Genomic DNA, 20512 nt, shown 5'->3' with positions numbered 1-20512 from the left:
TGCATCATCACCCCATTACAGGCTGTATGGCCTATTGCTAGAGCTGTTATTATATTCTGTCATGTATTACATATAAGCTAATAACGAATATGTAATACATATTATCCTTGCTTTATTGGAATATCTGGTACTGTTGGTAAGTTCGAAACAGCAGCTTCAATATGATTGCGAAATATACTCAGTTTTTTTTTACGATCTACTATTATTAAAAAAAATATCTTTCTTTTAGAGTTAGAAAACTGTATTAAGATGATGGCACTATAAAAGTGCTCACATATTTAGAGCGTGCTAAAATGCAGATTGGGTTGCTGACAAACTCGATGGAATCGTAAGTGTCTCATTAACTCAAGCGGTTAATTTTCGCAGCATCTTTGAAGCAGGTAAGACAAGACAGTTTATAATTTAACTTCCGTTGGATGAAGTTACAGCAATCAAAAATCGTGGTTACGAACTCTTGACAAAACCGACATTTGTGTAACAATGAGGCTACTCAATCACACATAGCTTATACATAGTGCAGCGTATGATACAACAAGAGTTATTTCAATGAACAGCTTATGGGCAAGAGTGAAATTCTGATTATACAATCTTTTGTCAGCTGATTTTCAAATCAGACATCGTCCGTTTAAATTACTTATGCTGCTACAGAACATGTCGCCGCAGGTCGTGTCGAGCATTCGCGGTCCTACAATCTCCCACTCGATCCGACTTCTCTTTTCCCCCTTTGTGCCCGCGTGTCTTTCATTTATACATTTCAGTGCAAAGTACGCTAACGTGCAGGAGATGAATGTAACGACTGCCTCCGGGGCTAGCGTACTCTCCAGGGTGGTGCGGAATACTGAGGCGAAGTAAGCACGATGTTAAAGAAGGCAAATTGATGCGAATTAGCTCCATGAATGAACGGGACACATGAATGAGTCTACGGAAACGATTTAAAAGGCTTTTCCGGAGCCGACCCCAGTAAGGCCAGAAAAACGCGTATACCTACCAGTCGTTTCTCCGCATACCCCCTTCGCATATATATGGCACTGGCGGTACTTCTAGCGCAGAGAGCAATGGTAAACATCAGCCCAAACATGCAGAGCTCCTCGAACTTAGACTACTACGTATCTACTAGCAAATTACAACTTGCCACAGTCAGCTAATTCAAGAGGGATCAGTCAGCGCACGGTTCGATGAACACTTATTCATGAACAGGCAATAGTGCTGCTCTTCGATTCGCACGCAGTAGGGTGTCGAAATCATGAGACTAAATGGGACAGGGGGATAGCGGGGCATATATTTGTGTCTAGGTCTACCGCGCGTACGAGACCGACTTTGGGCTCTCCTCACCGTTTTCCTCTTCGGTTTTATCTCCGTTACCACCATAACAGTCAAAGCTCTCAGTTCTAAAGGTCACCAGGACGTAAACGGCACGCTATAACGAACAGCTCTTTATTAGCTGCTGTTTGCCTTGTGACTCGTTAACCCACAATAACGAGTGTACAAGCCGACAAGCCAAAGACTGTTTCTTTATCGATTCTGATGCTTCTACGAGCCGATCCAACCCGCTTCTCTCTCACGTATGAGGAATCTCGAGCTCGCGCGAGAAACGATGCCTCTCACCGTCACCATTTCACATTTCCCAGGTCTCGTCCTGTCCTCCCTGAAGCCTACTCATTTTAAAGGCCAGAAAAACTTAAACGGCTTTGGACGACCAGCCTCGGGCCTAGGGACTATCTAGCTTCTTTCCTGTGTACATGGTAAACTTCTTCGAAAATTCATGGAAAGTTGGGAATGCTAGTAACGAGCAAAGGGATAAAGGAAACTCGGTGGATATGACAAAGCGATACATAGCATACATATAGATAGATAAACGTTGTAGCAGCTGCGGTCGAGATAGTGGATGGTATTGGTAACGGGCCTTAATTCGGGTTCGGGTTGATTTACTTATTTACCAAACTATGCTGCAAAGACATGTCTATGTGCGTGCTGTTAGAGCGGACAAAATGTTTATGTAAAGTACAAAAGTAACTGGAAATTTGGGATGGAATACTGTACAAATGAGTAAATTTAGTGCTTATCTATGATCAATGAGTCTGTTATGTCGCTTGTCCAAGCATAGATTATGTCTAGAAGACTATTCCGTTTCGAAAGTGAAAAATACAATTGGCATAGTTTAAAAGAACCATTTAAATAAAGTCGAATTGTTGACTTAAAAAAAAAGGACAGAGGGTCAATATCTGGGACATGAAAAGCTATAATGCGAACAATAATTGTTTTAATCCTTCGTGTGCCTCATATCAGTTGCTCCGCATTACCTGGACATCATGTCTTCCACGGCAGGGTCGTTGCATTGATTAAATTTGGCCAATAAATTCCTGGTGGTTTTTCAAGTTTATAAAAGGACATTAAAGTATTTATTACTTTATTAATGTATAATTACATTACGGAAATTACAAAATGTAATATGACAATTCGGAGTTCTCGAGAAGGGTTTATCAGATTAGCTTCATAGTTATGTAATTTTAAATGTCACTAACTGGTCCATCATCGAAATTCGAAGGAGGAATACAGTATAGACAGTCAATTGCATTACAAGCGCCTTATAACGTGTCTATGTGCGATTAGAACGTTCCTACCATACCTCGTATAATACTCGCCGAAGGAACTTAAATATGTTTGTAAATTTACTTAAGTTTGCATAAATCACAAAGACGACGATGACGCCGAAATTTTCCTTCCAAAACCTGTCAAAGCGCAATGGGGCCGATCTGATAGCTGTCTGAACGGCATCTACTTGAATCGTCTACTCTCAGCTCCTCCTTCTATCATCCTCAGTTACATCATAAAGTTGGTGAATTCTGTCTAGCTAGCGTAGGCAAAACGCCTGGTTGCTTTTAGAACGAGGAGCCCCTTCAGTACCGCAAGAGGTCGCTACAGTCGTGTACAGGCAGCGGTAAGTCAACGGTGGTGGGTCCTGTTAAGCCATGTGAGGTCAGCTACGGGAAGCCGTGTCTATGTCAAGGGCATATTAGAAGGCAGAGGGTGCAAAGGCAAGTAGGCAGAATAGGCAACAAAACGCAAGTCAAGGCCAACCAAAGTTATTCGTTTCTGTCGCTTAGTGTAGTCACGCTTCAAGCGATGTTCGAAACGTAGGGAACACGGCAACTCTGAGGGCAGCGAAAAGGGCCAAAGTGCTTTTGGAGGCATTTTCAAGTTTGTCTGTGTGCAGTCTAAGGACCAGGAAGCAGACAGGGGCATAGACAAGGTCGGGCGCCTCACAGGTCAGGACAAGAGGAGGATCTAAGTTTACCCAGCTTTTCTGCAGTCCTGTGTTCTTGCCGTAAGGTCTTAGGTCTTTTCGGCACTCGCTATTGCTTGTGCTGGACGGCGTCGGCACTGGGGTCTCTTCTTCTAATCAAGTGAGTAACATCCTTCGTCGCTTCCCGGTCTACCGAACTTCCGTCTCATCCTTTAGCTAGAGCCGGTTCTGCTAAAGCTACGAAGTCCCAGGTAGGTCTTCTTGAGCTCGTTCAAAGCCTGGTTCCCGATTGAATATTTCTCCAGATATTCTGCTATTGCTGGTAGGGGATGAAGTGCTTCTTCTTGTCGTAAGGAATAGAGCTGCATCTCCCCGTTCAGAAGATAACTAACTACCGATCTCTATCCTTTCTTCTTTTAAATAGGTTCGGGCTTAACTATCCTTCGGATAACCGTTCGACTCGGTACAATCATGTCCAGCTATGAGATCGTTCTAATGGTTCCATAGCTGAGCAAACTCTCGGCTGTCTGTTCTAGACTACACTATTATATCAAATATTGCATTATTCCACATACAACTTTGGTGATAGAATACTTATGTTTCACCGCAATAATCAGCTAAAGAAAATTACAATGTAGATGCCGTTAAGGTTGGCTGGTGTACCTATCATGGACAAACATCTTATGCGGGAGTAATGAACATGCTGTCCAAATGTTTAACTGCGGCCGTATTACACACCGTGAGATCTTTGCCGCTGAGTTACAGGTATACGTCTTTAAGGCTTGTTTCGCGTCCGGCGAGCGGTCCACCGCTGGTTTAGAAAATCCCTACGGAACGCATACTCTCGCTTACCGTACGTACTCGATTGACAACTGTGTCGAAATCTGCATATCAACGACTACCATCATCGCAGAAGTGATCCATGACATGGTTTCGCAAAGGCAGTTCGTCAGGACGACGTATAAAACAGAGGAAAAAAGTTGGCCTTAAGAAACAGTGGAGGTTTAATGACATGCAAAAACCAAGATTAAAAAATAGAGTGGTATAGCACGAAGGAGGCGTTACGCTCTACACACTATAAGTATTTACCTGTTTAACTAGTTAACGTATCTAGTTTTATCAAACCAAGAAGAGCCGTACAAAATTTATCACTAGATTACTTAATTGTGGTATACTCATATACGGCCTTAACTTGTTTATTGTATATAATGTGAAGCGAAATTCTCTTGACAGAAACATACATATGGCAAATATGGAATAACAGATTTCAAGCTATCAGTAGACTTCCTCCTCCTGTATATATATATATATATTCAACGTCCGTCTGTGAACCTGTGTCGCTCATTAACATTAATTTGGGAAAACCAAATAAATGACAACTCAACAAAGAGTCCAGTATCTTCCTCCTTTCCGTTCCTTCAACCATGCTCGCGTATATTGATGAGTTCACTAGTAAACCTAATTGTACGATCAAGTACGGCCGCAACCACCAACGTCAGGCGGCAAAATAAGCTGAAAAGGTTTTTGGCTAGTTATTGGCAAGTCCGAATTTAAACGCACCCAAAAAAATAATTTGCACTCGTTTTTTTCGCTACAAATTAATTCCTTTTTTTAACCTCATCTTTTTACGGTATTTATAGCTCGGGGCAGTCACCTTTTTTCAGTATCTTCATGCAAAGAATCGCTCCTGAAAATGTACAGAATGACCACCGTAAAAAGGATTAGCGTTCGTTATATTTTGTGACCTCCATTGCTCTTCTATTCTACCTCGTCTTGCGTCGTTTGGTTTGGACGAATCAAGCAGTATGGAGAAGTTGCACCATTGATCAGCTGACATTCGTTTTTCGATGGGTCGGTTAGCGGGTCTCCCACGTGTATAGTCCCCATACGGAATACGAGCACGACAGCAGAGACTCATGGCGGTGGACAGAAAAACAAAACTTTGCGTGTTTCACTCTCGTCTAGCTTTCTCAGGTTGACGGACAATGCATACGCACAATTAGAGACGACGACGGCGGCAGCTGTATTATTACGCATCCATAGCTTAATAACCTTGATAAAGTGTTAAGCGGCTTCCGAACGTTTCGAAAGTGCTCCGACATTATGAAGAGCCAATGATGTATGCATGAGTGAAAAAGACTAAATTTTTCAGGAGCGCTAAAACGTACCGCTGGATAAAGCGATCAATAGATACTATTTGACTGTAAAATGCGAAGAACTTAAGGTTTTATCGAACAGAACATTGCGTCTACACGCAAATGCTCAAATACAGGGATTCTGATTCTTTAATTGACTTGACACTGACGCGTATGACGTCTCGAGTTCGGTTCATTGTTGAAAATTAACGCATGCACACGAGTGATTGACGATTTTTTGTTCCATGGTCTAAATTGATGTGTTGAATGAGTCACAGACCATGGCCCAAATATACTCGATGCAAAATTTATTGGATAAGAGTTCCAGAATGACAGACGAATACTTTATCAGTAGTGAAACCTGGTCCGCCCAATGTACTCGTCTTAATCCTTCTGAGAAAAACTAGTGCCGTAAGAATTTTCAGTAGACAGATTATACATTCAATTAATCTTTATAGCATTTTATTAAAGCTAAGCAGCTCAAGAGTTCAAACAACTAGTTGATAAAGCGCACTAAGTATGCAAATAGAAGCAAGGAACGAAGTGGGCCTAATGCACATTGAACATTTACTGAAACGGTAAATTGTTCAAAAAGAAATTTTATAACTAAGGTGTCAATAATTGGCCTATTTTACACATGGCTTCTTGACGAAACTAAACCATATATTGTGGATACAAAAACAGGGTTTTGCCACATAATACGAACGGGCTACATTCGATTACCCCGTTATTCCTTTTCCAGCATCGGATGATGCACTTCCGCGAAACAACTTAGAGCTATTCGTATAGGACTAACCACGAAATGGGTTAATCCTATCGACTAAGATCGTTATATTACCGATCTTCGAAAAAGTTACTTATCGTTTTCTAAGTTAAAGTTTATCCTGTTAGACAATCTTGCAGTCGTAGCAGTCAGGATATGCTTGGAAACTTCTGTGGAAATTAGCTATGTTCACACGCCGTATAATTGCTATTATTATTATTATTATCATTATTACGTTCAGTGTTCGCCTGCTGAAATTACTAAAAGTGTGTGCTACGTCAGAGAGCTCTCAAGGTTGAATGGTACCCGCTAAATTTAAATAAAGTGAGTACACCCAGTACTGACGTGTGTGTATATATATATATTTCACGTAATGCGTAACGCAAAGACGGTCTGTCCTACTTTTTAATTGGAAAAAAAACGTGTTGAGCAACAATTTGTTCTAGGGGTGCCCGAACAAGCAGCTTTGTCCAAGAGTTGCATTTTAAATTGTTCTCGCGAACACCAGGCCGAGAGTATGAACTGTTTGCAATGAGCTGGCGGGGACTCTCTAAAGGAGCGCTTATATGATTAGTATAATACTGAACTTGACAGAGCAAAATCTTCGGGTGCGAACGTTCTAAGCCACTGTGTATGCATTTGAAGTTCTTAGCCCATCCCACGGTGAGAAGTTAAATTGTGTGCTCGACCTGAACATAATGTGTGCGAGCTTAGTTCAATATTTTATTACACCTGTTGTATATACGTCGCCCTTGGCGATTTACAAGCAAAATCGGCCTTATACATTGAATTTGCTCTATGTGCAGTTCTATTGCGTAAAGTACATCTCTTCTCAGCAAGCATCTTCAGCCCGATAGCCCCGGAATTAGATACATCTATGCTATCAGCTAGTGCGAACTACGCGGATAAAGTTTTTCTGATGAATTCCCATTGGCACGTGAGTGTAGGCCTGTGTCCTAAAGGGCTTCGAAAGGTGATTAGTACCGCTTCCACTAGCGACCTTACTGAGGTAACTGGTTATTCCCGAAGACAGGGGCGAAAAGTGGCGGGAAGTTGCAAGAGAAACGTTTCTTTCTTCTCTAAAAAGCAGAGGAAGCTTTGTCGATAGTGGTCGCGCTGAGTAATTTAAATATTGTTGCAGGCAAATGAAAATCTAATGTAAAATCTTGTTATTCGAACGTTTGGTTTCATACGTTCATACATAGGTTTGGTAGTGCTAAGGCATGGAACGGTGACTCTGCTAGCTCTTTGCGCTGAGAATCAACGAAGAGTGTTACTACTCAAGCACGCAATGACTTTTACAATGAGTTCCTATAAGTGAGTTACGATTGCAGAGGTATATAATATAGCACGATATGTATATAGACGGACAGTTTTTCGGGGGACGAAAATTGTCTCGCATGGAAAAAAAACACACACACTATCGGGTTGAATCGAACCCGGTGATCGAAACTGTGCATTTTCATTTAATATTGCAAACCTTCTGTGCTATTACCATTCCAGTTGGCAGAACTGAGAATAGTAGTGTGCTGTAATGTTAAACTTAGTCTTTGAGCTCAGCCAGCGGATTCTATGAGCCCGCAAAATCTGCTTTAACATTTACCTAAAGTTTTAGTTTATGTCTTATGTTTGAAGTGAAATCACACAGATGCTGTTCGTATTATTCCCCCACGTTTTACTCGCCTCTTCCTCAACAGATACGATGGGTATTACAATTGACGGTAGGTAAATGTAAAGCTAATGTTTTGCTTGCTACGTTGGGCTATCCACACCACTCACCCTCGCCGTTGTATAGTTGCGTTCGAACCCTCGACACATCTGACTCTGCCTTAACTAGAACTGGAGATTGGAAATGAAAGCGCAAGCAGCGGCAGTGGTCGTGGCAGCCGCAGCAAAGAGGAATCACTTGAACATTTGGGCTGTGAGAGATTGGAGTATAGAAAATGAGTGTCGATATTGTCACGGCGAGCCTGAACCGCGCCTCAGCTAGAAGCACATGTCCTAAGAGTCCTGGGCCCGAGCCCGAACGAATCCGAAGCGAACCGCGAGTCCTTTGCGTCAGCCGGCGAACAAGCACTTTCCGAACAACTAACTTCTTTTTTGGGGGATGACCAGCCGGGCAAGCAGCGTCGCTAGTGGGGTTCTTTCTTAAAAGTTTTCGTTGAAGCCAGTTGAGATTTTGCCTCCGAAGGTTCCGATGCAATTCTCCTTCAACTACCCTACGTCCTAGCGACGTGAAGTGGTCTCACACAATCTCACAGCAGCTCATCGACTCGTTACTTCGAAAACCTAGCGGTACCCTTCGAACGCTTTACTAGGACCGACGCACCGCCGACATCGGTCGACGATTAAAATCTCCCAATGCCCAGCTGTTGTCACTTCTCTCTCCTTTCAGAGAATCAAAGTCCATTCTTTTGCCTTCAGCCGCCTTAACCGCGGTTCTTCAGTCTTCCTGGTTTTTTTCTGCTATTCCGCTCTAGGATATCTCTCCTTCTCCTTTCTAGGGTTCTCAACCCTTGGTCTTCGTTCAGCGCTAAAGAAACAGGGCTTAAAGGCGGTAAAAGAATATGAGCGGTCCTAGAATTTTTGCTCTGCCTTCTTTCTATGCTTTTCATGATCTTCTCACTGCCTCGATTCTTCGTTTTGTCTCGTTTGGCTTGGCCTGTTCAGTTTTCTCTAGGATTTATCCTATCCATCATTTCACACGAGTACTGGCACATGGGCCGCTTCCACCAGCAACCTACCGCAGCTACTTAATCAGTCACGCCAATCGCAAACATGCAGGATCAGACTCGGCTTGCTTTACTTCGAAGAGGGCCGAGGTTGCGAAACCCGCTTAACCCAGTTTTCTCCAAATTAGCTTTTTCGTTCATCCACTATGTGTTCGAATGTTTGGACGATATGCCGGCGTCTTGGGAGTTCACGCATTCGAGTGCGAACTCAGCGAGCAAGTCACCCTCTTAGTGACTTTTCCGGCCCATGGGCAGCCACCTTTCCAGCTTTGCCGTTGCTTCTACCATCACTGTCGCCGTTGTTGCCATTTGCCGTCCACCAATGAAATTCGCATGAGTGCCTATCAAGGGCTCTATCATCTTTTGCAAAAATCAAACCCATCATAAAGACTTCGGCAGTAGCAATGAGACGAGCGCAAGACAATTTTGATACCATCTGCAATAACTGCGTCAGGCAGCGACAATAGTGAGGCAGGTCAAGCTGGTTACTAACTTACGGTAGAAACATGGCTTTTAACTTACGTACACACATACAAGTAGGCTGCACAAGCACTGGCGCCGGCGCTGCTATCAGCAGCATACACGCACACATACACGCCCTTTCACACATGAAGAAGCGGGACGTGAGAAATGAGAGAAGATGACGCGGAAAATACGGAGGGAAAAGAAGGAAAAAGGAGACGAAGTACAACGTATATATACGTTGCAGTTATACTGCTATCAGAAACTGCTCTTGCAATTGGATCGTAAGGGTAAAAGTGGGCATCGGGCATTTATGCTAGGAGTTGATCGAGGCAGCACCTTCATTAAAGTATGCTGTCATTATCCCATGTCATATCGTGATGCCAAAGAAAAATTGCGAAGAAGTAGCCTTAGAGATCGTAAAAAGAAAATAAAGTAAAGAGACTGATACTGTTAATAGTGAAGAAAGGGAATGGGCAAATTAAAAAGGGCCTTCGAAACGCTTGACGACGCTACAGCGGAATCGTGTATTGTACGAAAACAGATTTCACATCTCGTACGGGGCAGCAGCTCGACTTGCTGCCGTCGCTACTATTATTTTGGGACTCATAGCAGTATTAATAGCAATGCTAGTAGTAGAACGGTTCAATAAAAAAATCGAGTGTAGACACACTGTGTTTCCGTGCTGGCAGAAATCAGTCTTCTGAAATGACGGTTTACACTTGTACTGGACGTAGAACTCGAAAAATGAATTTATAAGTCACGAAAATCGCTTGTGCTGATTGTGTTGCTTTATCGTCGCTGATAATAACTGGAAATTATTATTTTATAGTGTAATAATGTGGTTCAATGAAGTCGATGGATGAGAAAAGCATGGTCTGATTAGCAGTTGGAGTGTGCCCGTGATCACAATTTTAATTATGATATCCTAGCTTTAACCCCTTTTTTATGATTCCCGAGTATTATTGTTTTTTTCCACTATTTTCCAACACTCTCGCATGTAGATCTATTCGCATCCATAAAGAAAATTGCAGTCTAAATGCTTCACGTTGTTTGAACAAGTTGACCTGCTTCGTCTGGCTTTCCTACCATATAACGACCCCTACGTAAGGGCTAGCAAGACTTTACACTGAAATAAAATTAAGCTCGCGAGGCGAAAGTTTGCAATTGAAGTAGACGGGTGAGAAGCACAATTTTTAATAATAAATATACGAGACTAAACGATGTCCTTTCTTAGTGTCCAGGCTAACAACCAAAAAGGAATATGTTCTTCGTAGTTCAACCCCCACCGTAGCGGTCACCCAGATTAGAGCCCTCCATTGCCAACCCTGGTCCTCGTGTCCAACATCTTGTTTCGCATGTGCTTGTATACTTCGGCGTCTGGCCGATGGACTTTAGGCCTGCGGACGGCAGCGAACGAACGAATCGACGGATATCTGCCAAATATTTCTATTTAAGAAGAGGGCGCGTAATCTCAACACGGATACACCCTGGTCTCGTCGCCGAAGTATTACCCGCGTGCGAGAAGGAAAGGGAGAGAACGAAAGCCAATCGGCGGGATTCAACTGGCTCCAAGCAAACCTAGGCTGGGCTGTCCAGTCAGGGATTTACGAATTAATCCCTTGTCCCTCCCCATCAGGCTTGTTGCCCCCATGAGATTACCGCCATGTTCTCTTGCGCTTTCTCGACTGGGCACCACCTACGAAACGCCGGAGAACCAAGCCACACATAGACGTTGATTCGCGCAGAACAAACCCCCGTAGACCGCATAGACTGTAATTAATTCAGCCACACTGCGCCAAAGGACAAACGCTGAACGGACTCTAGAGTCTGACTCCCCAATGGCGCGGATCGCTCGGCCTAGTCCATAAAAGACGACTCATCTTCTCGCGACTAAAACAACGGCACGAGACAGAAGCAGCAAGCGGAGCATCAGTAGCATCTTTAATGTAATTAAAAATTCAGATAAAACTGGGTAATGTCTGGATTTCGAAACTCCGCTTCAGTATGCTAAGAGCCGCGTAGCCTGCGGCACTGCTTACAGTGGTGTGGGCAGTGGTAACTTTACATTGCTATTGTCTTTGTTGTTACTGCTGTTATTATAACAGAAAGAGAGGTGGCCGCAAGCAGGTGGTGCGCGCAGTTTCATTAGGTATCGTTGAAAAGATCGCTGCAAAAAGGATTACGAGTGCGGGAAAAGTTAACGAAATGTTCGGATACAGACTGAGCGTTAGAATTTAATGTACAAAAAATTATCATGGACGAGCTTTTATTATGACACTTCTTCTCTCACCCCCTCTCTCTATCTCTCTATATATATATATATATATATATATATGCGTATAATTCGAATACAGATATGGTATATTTTTTCAAAGCCCCATCGGTCCCAGAGACTCAGGAATAACATTAATGAACCGTTATATACGAAAAGTACTCTGTACTCCTTTTTAGACATGACGCGTACGGTTAACGCGCTTCTATCTATGTATATGCGTTCATTCGTGTGTCAATAGCATATTGAAACAGCAATATGTGAATTATCATCTTAGCTAGAATTATCTTTCCAGCCAGATGAGCACATGTAAAGCGTTCTATCAATGCATGAAAGGCCCCGGCGTGAAACGAGTTGGTGGCATTTGTTCCGCTTTCTTCACCGACTGCCACGATGACGTTACCAGAAATGGCCTGTTTCCCTTCCCTGTCCACCTTTTCAATGGCGTTTCAGTCCGGGCACTAAACACGAGCCATGGTCTTCTGCGTGGAGATTAAAAAATCGTGAACGTTGTCATGTGCGTTGCCCATTCTTTCGTGATGCTCATCCATGGTCGACGATTGGCTATCGAACGAACGACAGAGCCTTTGTGTGTCTCGTGCAAACTTAACTTTGAATGAAAAAGGCTTTTAGTATCGTGTACTTTTCTTTCTTCAAATTTGGTCCATTTGGGGACAAAGTAGCTGGCTGGCGCTCGAAGTTCGTACTCACAACTAAAGTCGCAGCTTAATGCGTACCTTTGTCCATAGAGTACTCCATTTGGAAATATGGAGACTTTGAGTGATACCCAGTGATAGGCACCCGTTGTCGCAATTGCCTGTAGACAGTATCCGGGTGTTCTATCACGTAAGCGTTCGAGTCTAGCTGAGTTTGCTGCTCACACGATGGCCAAGGTCCTGACGGTTTCGAGAAAACCATGAGGACATGCGAAGTGGACACTAACACAGCCATCGCCAGCGACCAGCTCGTATTAAAGACGCGTGGATCACAAGCGGTCTCGCACAAAGATCGACGTTCATACGTAGCCGATAAGCACTTTTGGCCTGTTCCTTTCGTTCCGACTTTCTCCGCCCCTGTATGAACGTCTCTCTCTCTCTCTCTCTCTCTCTCTCTCTATGATTTATTTTGTATAGTGGTTTTAACGTGCTTGATCGCGTGGAAAACCCCTGAACGCTCTCGATGGGCGAAGTGACGTCCCCAACAATATAAACAATGCGGGAGTACACCAAGCCATGTCTGAATACTCCAAAAAAGGACACGAGTCGAACTCGTAGCGATCGTCTTATCACGTTCACTCTTCAGTGAGAATAATGTTCGTAGCCGAATATTCCTTCACGCTTTTAATATATATCACTTTTACGAACATACTATATAGGGGCAAGTGGAAGTGGCAATATAGCATTGTTTCTAATAAATCTGCGAGAATTCTTTATATAATGAGGATTCTTTATATATATTTATTCATATATGCCATGATATTATTATTTTACGGTATGAAGAATAATGTTGTCTGAACGTGTCGTTTTTGGGTAGTAAACGCCTTTGAAGACTGCTAATGGTGGCAACTGTGTTATGTACTTATTTTTCCGTCGTTTACAGTTTTCCAGTCTCCTTGATAAATATTCCGAATCTTTTGCTTTGAATTTCAATGGACTTAAATCAAATTGTAATGCTTTCTATGGTAGCTGGATTGACCACGTACCTGTTGGAAAATTCGATTCGAGTGTTTCCGATCCGCATTTTCGGCGATTCATTTTTGGCGACGATGTTGCAATGAATGTCGAACCGCGAACCAGCAAACCGACATCTTATATCAAGGATTTGGCCTTAAACCGTTAGTTATACTAGAATATTTGTGTTTAGCTTAATTTAATTTGAAGCGAATTTAAATTTGCCCGGTTAGAATTTGAATTTGCCCGGTTAGAATTTGAATTCGTTGAAGCTGTTCGTTTCCTTCGGACAATAATTCTTATTGTCCCATTATCATTTTTTCATTGCAGTTACTCCATCAATTCGGTGCGGCAGAGCAATTAGGTTATTGAATTCATTCTGATATCTTGTTACGCTATCCCAGCTATTGCATCCTTATATGCGAATTATCCTATGCTATATACATATATATATATATGTGTACCGTACTTCGATTTTCCTGTCATACGCTAGCCGGAACTATGTGTGAGTATCCAAATTCCCAAACGATGTAAATACTCGACAGGAGGCATTGCGTCAGACCTTCCTATTTTATTAGGCAGTTACGCATCAGCGGTGCGGATGGGTGCGCCAGGAATGGACGGCACTTATCAACAATTAAGTCCCTATGGTTTGACAACTGCAGTCTGCAACAATAAACAGTTCAAATCATTTGCCGTTCACTTCCTCGCGACCTTATTAGTGAACTCAAAATGTATTAGGCACCTGGTACAAACCTACCTGTAAAAAGTCGAGACATAAGAATACTGAGACATGGACTAGAGCACTTACAGAAGGACAGCTTATGTTCACTCTGTATAAGCAGATGCGCGTATTACAAAAAAAAAAAAAAAAATACAAAATTGCATTTTTAGCTATTTTGCTGCTTTATTGTTTTGGGTTTACCTTTACTGCTGTGTTACTTAGCGGATTTTTCCGGGCATTTCGCGTTCCACGTGGCCTAGAAGTTTGCTATTAGATCACAAGGCATAACAGTGTTCCTCTAAGTACATTCGGATACCTCTTTTCTCTCACTTACCCTTACTTATTCAGTAACCATTATTTCATAATATAACACGTCGTTCTGTAATAAGAGCAGCGCCATAACAGAACGGATCGCCACGCAGCCAAATCGTAGCTTTACTTGATAAACCAGTAAACAGAAAATGATGCTATAACTTAGCAGCACCCGAACCAGGGGCATGCAATTCATTAGTAGTAGCGGCAGTAATAATCATAGACGCGGTACCAGAAGCGGCCCAACACTCATGGTAGGAGCAGGTCTACATTGGGAAACAACTCAAGAACGTTTGCTTACGAATGTAAGAAAATGCTTACGTAAGATGAATAGTCTTACGTTGGAATAGCATAGGGTTACGTTGAGACAATAGGTTTACATTGGAAATAACTAGGCTGGGAACAAGTAGATCCAAGTAGAAAAATGGGCCTAGGTTGGAAGCCGATGAACCTCCCTTGGAAACAGGTAGATGTACGTTAAAAAAGGGGCCTACATCAGGGACAAACAGGCTTCTTTTGGAAATAAATTAGTTCACATTTAGAACTGGAATAGAAGGATGAGTGGAGGAACAGTTATTCATTTACAAAAGCATATTAAAACGTATTCACATTATATTGTGTTTTATTATTCGATGGTGCAAAAAAAAATAGCCGTAGTTTGTAAAAAGTCTTGGAGAATCTCTTATCATATGTAATCGACCTGTTGTCATGATTCGCCTGTAAATGCTTTCATTATACCCTGGTAAATGTGTATCGGTTAAGGCCAATGTAAAAGGAAAACTAAAAATATTCACAAATAGTTTTTTTTTTTGTCTAGGTTGCAATTCGTCTGCAGCAAAAACAAGTGCTACCCCAATGACGGCCCTAACTATACTTCATTTGCGGTAAGGACCAGCATATACTATATGGCGACCAGATCCAAAAGGCTATTTGTTCTCGGTAGTTTTTTCAAGATAAACTATGAATGCGAATTTCAAATATCAAACTGTATTACCTGATTTTTTTTGCCACTTAATAATTTCGATGTGCCTGGACGATTTCATAATAAGAGAACATACGCAATGTACTCTGCTTAGCCTATGCTGGCTAAATGCAATAACATCTAATTGCGAAACTTTCTTTAGACGCAACAGTACTGGGCATATAAAATCAACACCTTTTTTTCCAGGGCATTCTACAAAAGGATATCTAAATACAGGTCTTATGTCAAAGCCATCGATCCGAAAGAATAGGCAAACATTTTGTTTGGTCCTTAGTAATGGCTTCAACCGTGGTTCGACCGTGTGGGTATCATAGGGAAGCGCCTTCTAGAACCGATCGACAAAAACCATGCTCTACAAGGCTTCACATTCAATTGCAGGGTATCTATCTTTCGGAAGCCTCACCTGGCTGCCTATCGCCACTGAGCCAAACATTCCATGCGCTCAGCCTTACTATGCTAGCATTTATAGCTTAACACTTTGTTGGTTCAAAGAACTTATACCGTATAGACTTATATCGTACCGGGCAGCTTCGCTAAGTTGTGTGTAGCCGCCGGCCGTCAGCTAAAGCCGACATGGTTAATGTCTAAGCGCTAGGACAGAGAAGCGATTACAAGCAAGATACAAAAGAACTATAACTTTAACTTAGCAATACCTCGTCATATCGCTGGCACTTGGGAAATTTTCTTACACTTTGAATGTGTCGTTCAAAGTGAAAGTCTAGGGGACACGGTGAAATAGGGCGTACTTATTTAAAGTACGTAAAATCTGCATCTTGCTAAATCGTTTTGAAGTACACAAGGAACAATAATGATGCCATAACCAAGAAAAGCGACGCTAATACTGAATAGCAAGTTAGGTTTTAAAACAAGCTCAGTAACTTGCTCCATAGCAAGCTAATATGCTACATGTTATAAGTTGATCTTTGGAATAGAATATACCTCATTGAAGCCTCTTGTGACTGTAACAGAGCCGATAAAGGGAATCGGCAGTGGTACATTGATTTACATCAACACGCCTAAACGTTTCATGCTTTAATTTCATTTTATAATTGACGAATCAAGCTGAAGACTCTGTGTGAATGAAGCTGACGGTCCCGCCCGACAAAGTTAAAATAGTGGAAAACAGGTCCAACAGGTGCGCACGCAAATTCGTACATCAGGTTTGATGTCAGACGGCGAAAATAATTCCTAATCGACTCTACTTAATGGCAATTATCTTGAAAACACTTACTATTTAGTCTGTTTATTATTATAATTACAACAAAACTTCGTAACTTATTGGCAGATCTTTTTAGTACAGTTAATATATAGATCGATCTTGCATGATACATTTATTATCTTTGTGGAAATGTCACGACGGGAGCATATAATCCGCACAGGGATTGCTTTGTTGCACATTCTTTCGTTGTTGCGTAAAAGCATGAACAATACTTATTACTAGCTAATGTCAATATACAGACACATAAAAACCGAAAGCTCGAACACGCCTACAGACGGTTTTTTGTGTAGTTTACCAGTATATACTCATGAACTCATTTAGGACTGAGTCAGCGCTTGAACGTCAAACCTAGGAAACAGCTGGTTAGAGCTACAATTCTGACCTATATGCACCGTTTGTTATTAGAATATTGATTATTCTCTGGCTTTCATTACATAGATTAGCCTGAAGGTCAGCTTCGTTGCCCATAAAATATAGCGTACGAATCAATGTTTTTCAAAATTCTAAACCTCAGGGAAAGTTAAACGTTAGCTTTAAGCTTCGACCCACTTAAACTCAGGTTGTGCCCATTGTCTACTGAGAGGCGTATTTAATTTTGTGGACAGAGCCTTTTAAGATGACCAGGCCAGAATCGCGGTCGTTATCTGTATCTCTTATTGTTTGGTCTTTGTGTCTGTGGACAAGCAGAAATGTCTTATTGGACACTAGAGACCGCGTCATAAATCCAAGAATCCTCTATTTCTTTATACCTTTTCCTTGCTACGAGCGACCACGCGCGCTTGTCTGAATGGCGCGCCGTGAGCAGTTTGGCGTATTGCAAGCTCATCGTTGGCGATCTACCAGAGGATGTCTCACACCTGCTTTGGCGCCTCCGATGGAATCGATAGTAGTATAAGGCTACTGCCAGCGTCCGGAAAGTCTCTGAATGCTCGAAGCTATCCAATTCTTATTCCACGCTACGGTCCTCTTTGCATGCTATCGTAAAAGCATAGCAGGGGTTAAGGTAAGAAATCCCCTATGGACTTGTCCGAACTAGTCTATGTATTAACCATTCGACGATACTCGTCTCTCTTCTTGGAGTCCTCGTGGGTCCCATAATACTCTGCGAACGGTGTATCCGTCATGTCTACCTAGCGCGGAAAAGGTTATATCGCCTTTGGGGATTTTCAGCTGATCTAGTATCGGACATCACAGCTAGTAGCCTTATGTCAGGCCACCGCCACAGTTTCTACCCCGCAAGGGCTCCTGTATCTGATGCTGTGGCTTCATTGGGTGGGCTCATAGGCCTCAGAACGCTGGTTTGTTGGCGGAAATTTTGTTTTGTTGGCTAGCAATTCAAAAACAGGTTCTACATGTATTCGGTAAATGCGTTTGAAGGACTTTTTAAATATTTACTGGTATTTCTGTTCCTTCTGTGCAAACTTGTATGTCGGAAAAGCGTCTGTGCACGGCCCGCACAAGGACACAAGGGCACATTCTGACTTATAATTAATTATATAAATATAAGAAATACGTGGCTTTAGGCGATGCATATATATATACCAGGCTATATATACATATATATATATATATATACAACACAAACAAACTTTTATCATGTTAACTAGGCAGCTTATTGGAATCGCATTTGTTTTTGTGCAGCACGCGGTGCTCATGCTGCATCTGTGCGCCAATGGCAGTTTAAAAAAATCACACAAAATGTACACATAAACTGTGTTGGAATATATAAAAAAAGGACACACGAGCGAGTTTTGGCGTCTATCACACTAGGCAACGCTGCTATATCTTTTAATGGATAGAAACAAGGAATTCTTCAACAAGGACTATTTTACAGTTATATAAAGAAGAACTGCTTTGTTTTACGTAGACTACTATGAAGAAAAATATTTACTTATATGTTTAATGTCGTTAGTATACCTTCCTTAATTGCTCGGACTCCTTCAGCATGGAGCCGCTTCCTACTAGTTCCAAGAAGAGACCCATCGGCGGTAGACACAACACTGGACCAGCCGCCGCAAACTGATGGTTACCACTGTGTTACCGTCTATAGGGCGCGCTAAGTTACCGTCAAAACACAACAGGATTCACTTTAAAGTTCATAAATTTGACGGGAGTTCTCAATCCTCGTCGGCGGCTTTGTCTTCTGGCAAATCTGAGAGCTCTAAACAAACTTCAGTTTCGAAACTAAGCTAGCATTTGGCTTTTCGTTAATGGATTCAGTTTCGTTAAGCGCACGAATCGTTTTTTCACGTTTATGACCCCAATCGTGAGTGGCTGACCTCTCATTGCCGCCCATATCATAGTCGAGCCGCGCCCCCAATAAAGAGGAGGTAAGCAGGCTTTTCTTTGTTGAATTTCGAACACCTTTAAAGATTTGATATCAATTGGACAGTGTCCGGAGTAAGAAAAAGGAAATGTGGACCAAAGGCGGTCTATTTTGATCCTTCCCCACATGGAAACATCTACGTTAATTTCAGGGGAGACATTTCGAGCGGCCGTATTTTTCCGCGTGAAGTTTTTGTGTATTCAGGGTCCAATTAAGCAGAAAAGGAACGAATCAACAGTTTTTGAACATGTTATGTTGCAGTCGCAGGATAGGGGCGTGAAATGAGTATCTGTAGAGCATTCATCTATGTACAGCGACACCAAGCATATTTTTATCTGTGTTTACATCGACTGAACGGTAGTCATGACATCTGCAAAAATGAGCCCGTTTCGGACGAAATATCATACCTGTAATAATTGCTGAACATTAACAAATTCTAGCTTTGTTTAGCTTAAATTAATGATGCTAAAACGTAACAGCGTCGCTATAAGGTGATCGGCTAGAAAGAAGAAAAGCGAGATACATAACATTGTTGTCGTTTAATTAGACATGGAAAAATACTGTAATACATATATATTAAAGACCATTAACATTCTTGACTTGAATGATAAAGGTCAACGAAAGCCTGAACAATCCAGGTAATCAGGCTCACAGCGGAGGAGATCCAGTCCAACAAATAGTAGCCTGTAGGCCCAGACCGACTTGACGCGTTGGGATGATGCATTAAATAGTGCGGAGGGCGCCCAGGACTGATTATTATAGATCTTAGACCTTAGATATTTTTGTGTTGTCGGTAAATGGACTATATTAAATCTATCTTTTATTGAAGACCAAACGCTTGATGCCTCATTACTTCGCCTATGAGATGCTTGAAGCATGTTCCACAGATTTACGGTTTCCTCATTTAGATACTTGTTTACGTTGTTGTGATATAATGCAGGCCAGGCATTGTGGAATCTTTGAAATAGCACGAAAACGATATGACTATACTTAGCCTATTTTTATAAGAGTTCGAGCCGTTCACATGCAACTAAGTGAAGTGATAAAATTTTAATTCTGTTAGATCCTCTTCTCAACTTCAGAGCTGTTTTAACTTTATGTAACTTCGTAAGTTTAATTCCACAGTATCATACATCATTGACATATATTATTCGATATAATTACCTATCTATTAGCTTTGTTTTTGCCTAAGATCGTAAAATCATCGTTTCAACATGACTGTAGCTATCTGCGTGATATCCTTTAAAACTATGAAGCTATCGAACAACGACTCCCAGAATGGAACAAACGTAATGCTAAAACAGCAGGAACTCTTCTTTAGAAGACCACAATATGTACTTACTTGAATCATCCACGAACGTTCTCCAATCTCCGCACGAACGCTCCAGGAATGCTCGCTTCTCTTGTATAATATATTCTTGACTGACTTATCCTTGTTCCGCCCCTTTCCTCTCTCTTCCTTTCCCACACCCCAGTATGTGCATGAACAGCAACCATTCAACATGAACATCAATTTATTAACGTCACCCCCTCCGCGTCCCGTTGCATCCGCACTAGGTCAAGAAAGCATCCTGAGTCTTAAAAGACTCACCAGATCCCCAAACCCCCGGAAAATCTGTCTGTTATTCATGGGCTCTAGTTCTCTCTCATTCTTCTCCCCTTTGCCCT

General features: G+C 42.0%; 1 long non-coding RNA gene across 1 annotated transcript; it reads left to right on the top strand.

The window, feature by feature from the left end:
- The first annotated feature begins 13626 nt into the window (after positions 1-13626).
- LOC147753618 (uncharacterized) lies at positions 13627-19786 on the top strand. The gene is made up of 4 exons (XR_015310640.1): positions 13627-13786; positions 15135-15201; positions 15486-15678; positions 19458-19786. It is a non-coding gene; the product is annotated as an uncharacterized LOC147753618 (long non-coding RNA).
- The last annotated feature ends 726 nt before the right edge of the window (positions 19787-20512 follow it).

Source organism: Varroa jacobsoni, unplaced genomic scaffold, assembly GCF_002532875.2.
Source record: "Varroa jacobsoni isolate VJ856 unplaced genomic scaffold, vjacob_1.0 scaffold_343, whole genome shotgun sequence".
NCBI lineage: Eukaryota > Metazoa > Arthropoda > Arachnida > Mesostigmata > Varroidae > Varroa > Varroa jacobsoni.
The sequence above is the reverse complement of the archived record's forward strand: the minus strand, read 5'-3'. Positions and strand labels throughout refer to the sequence as shown.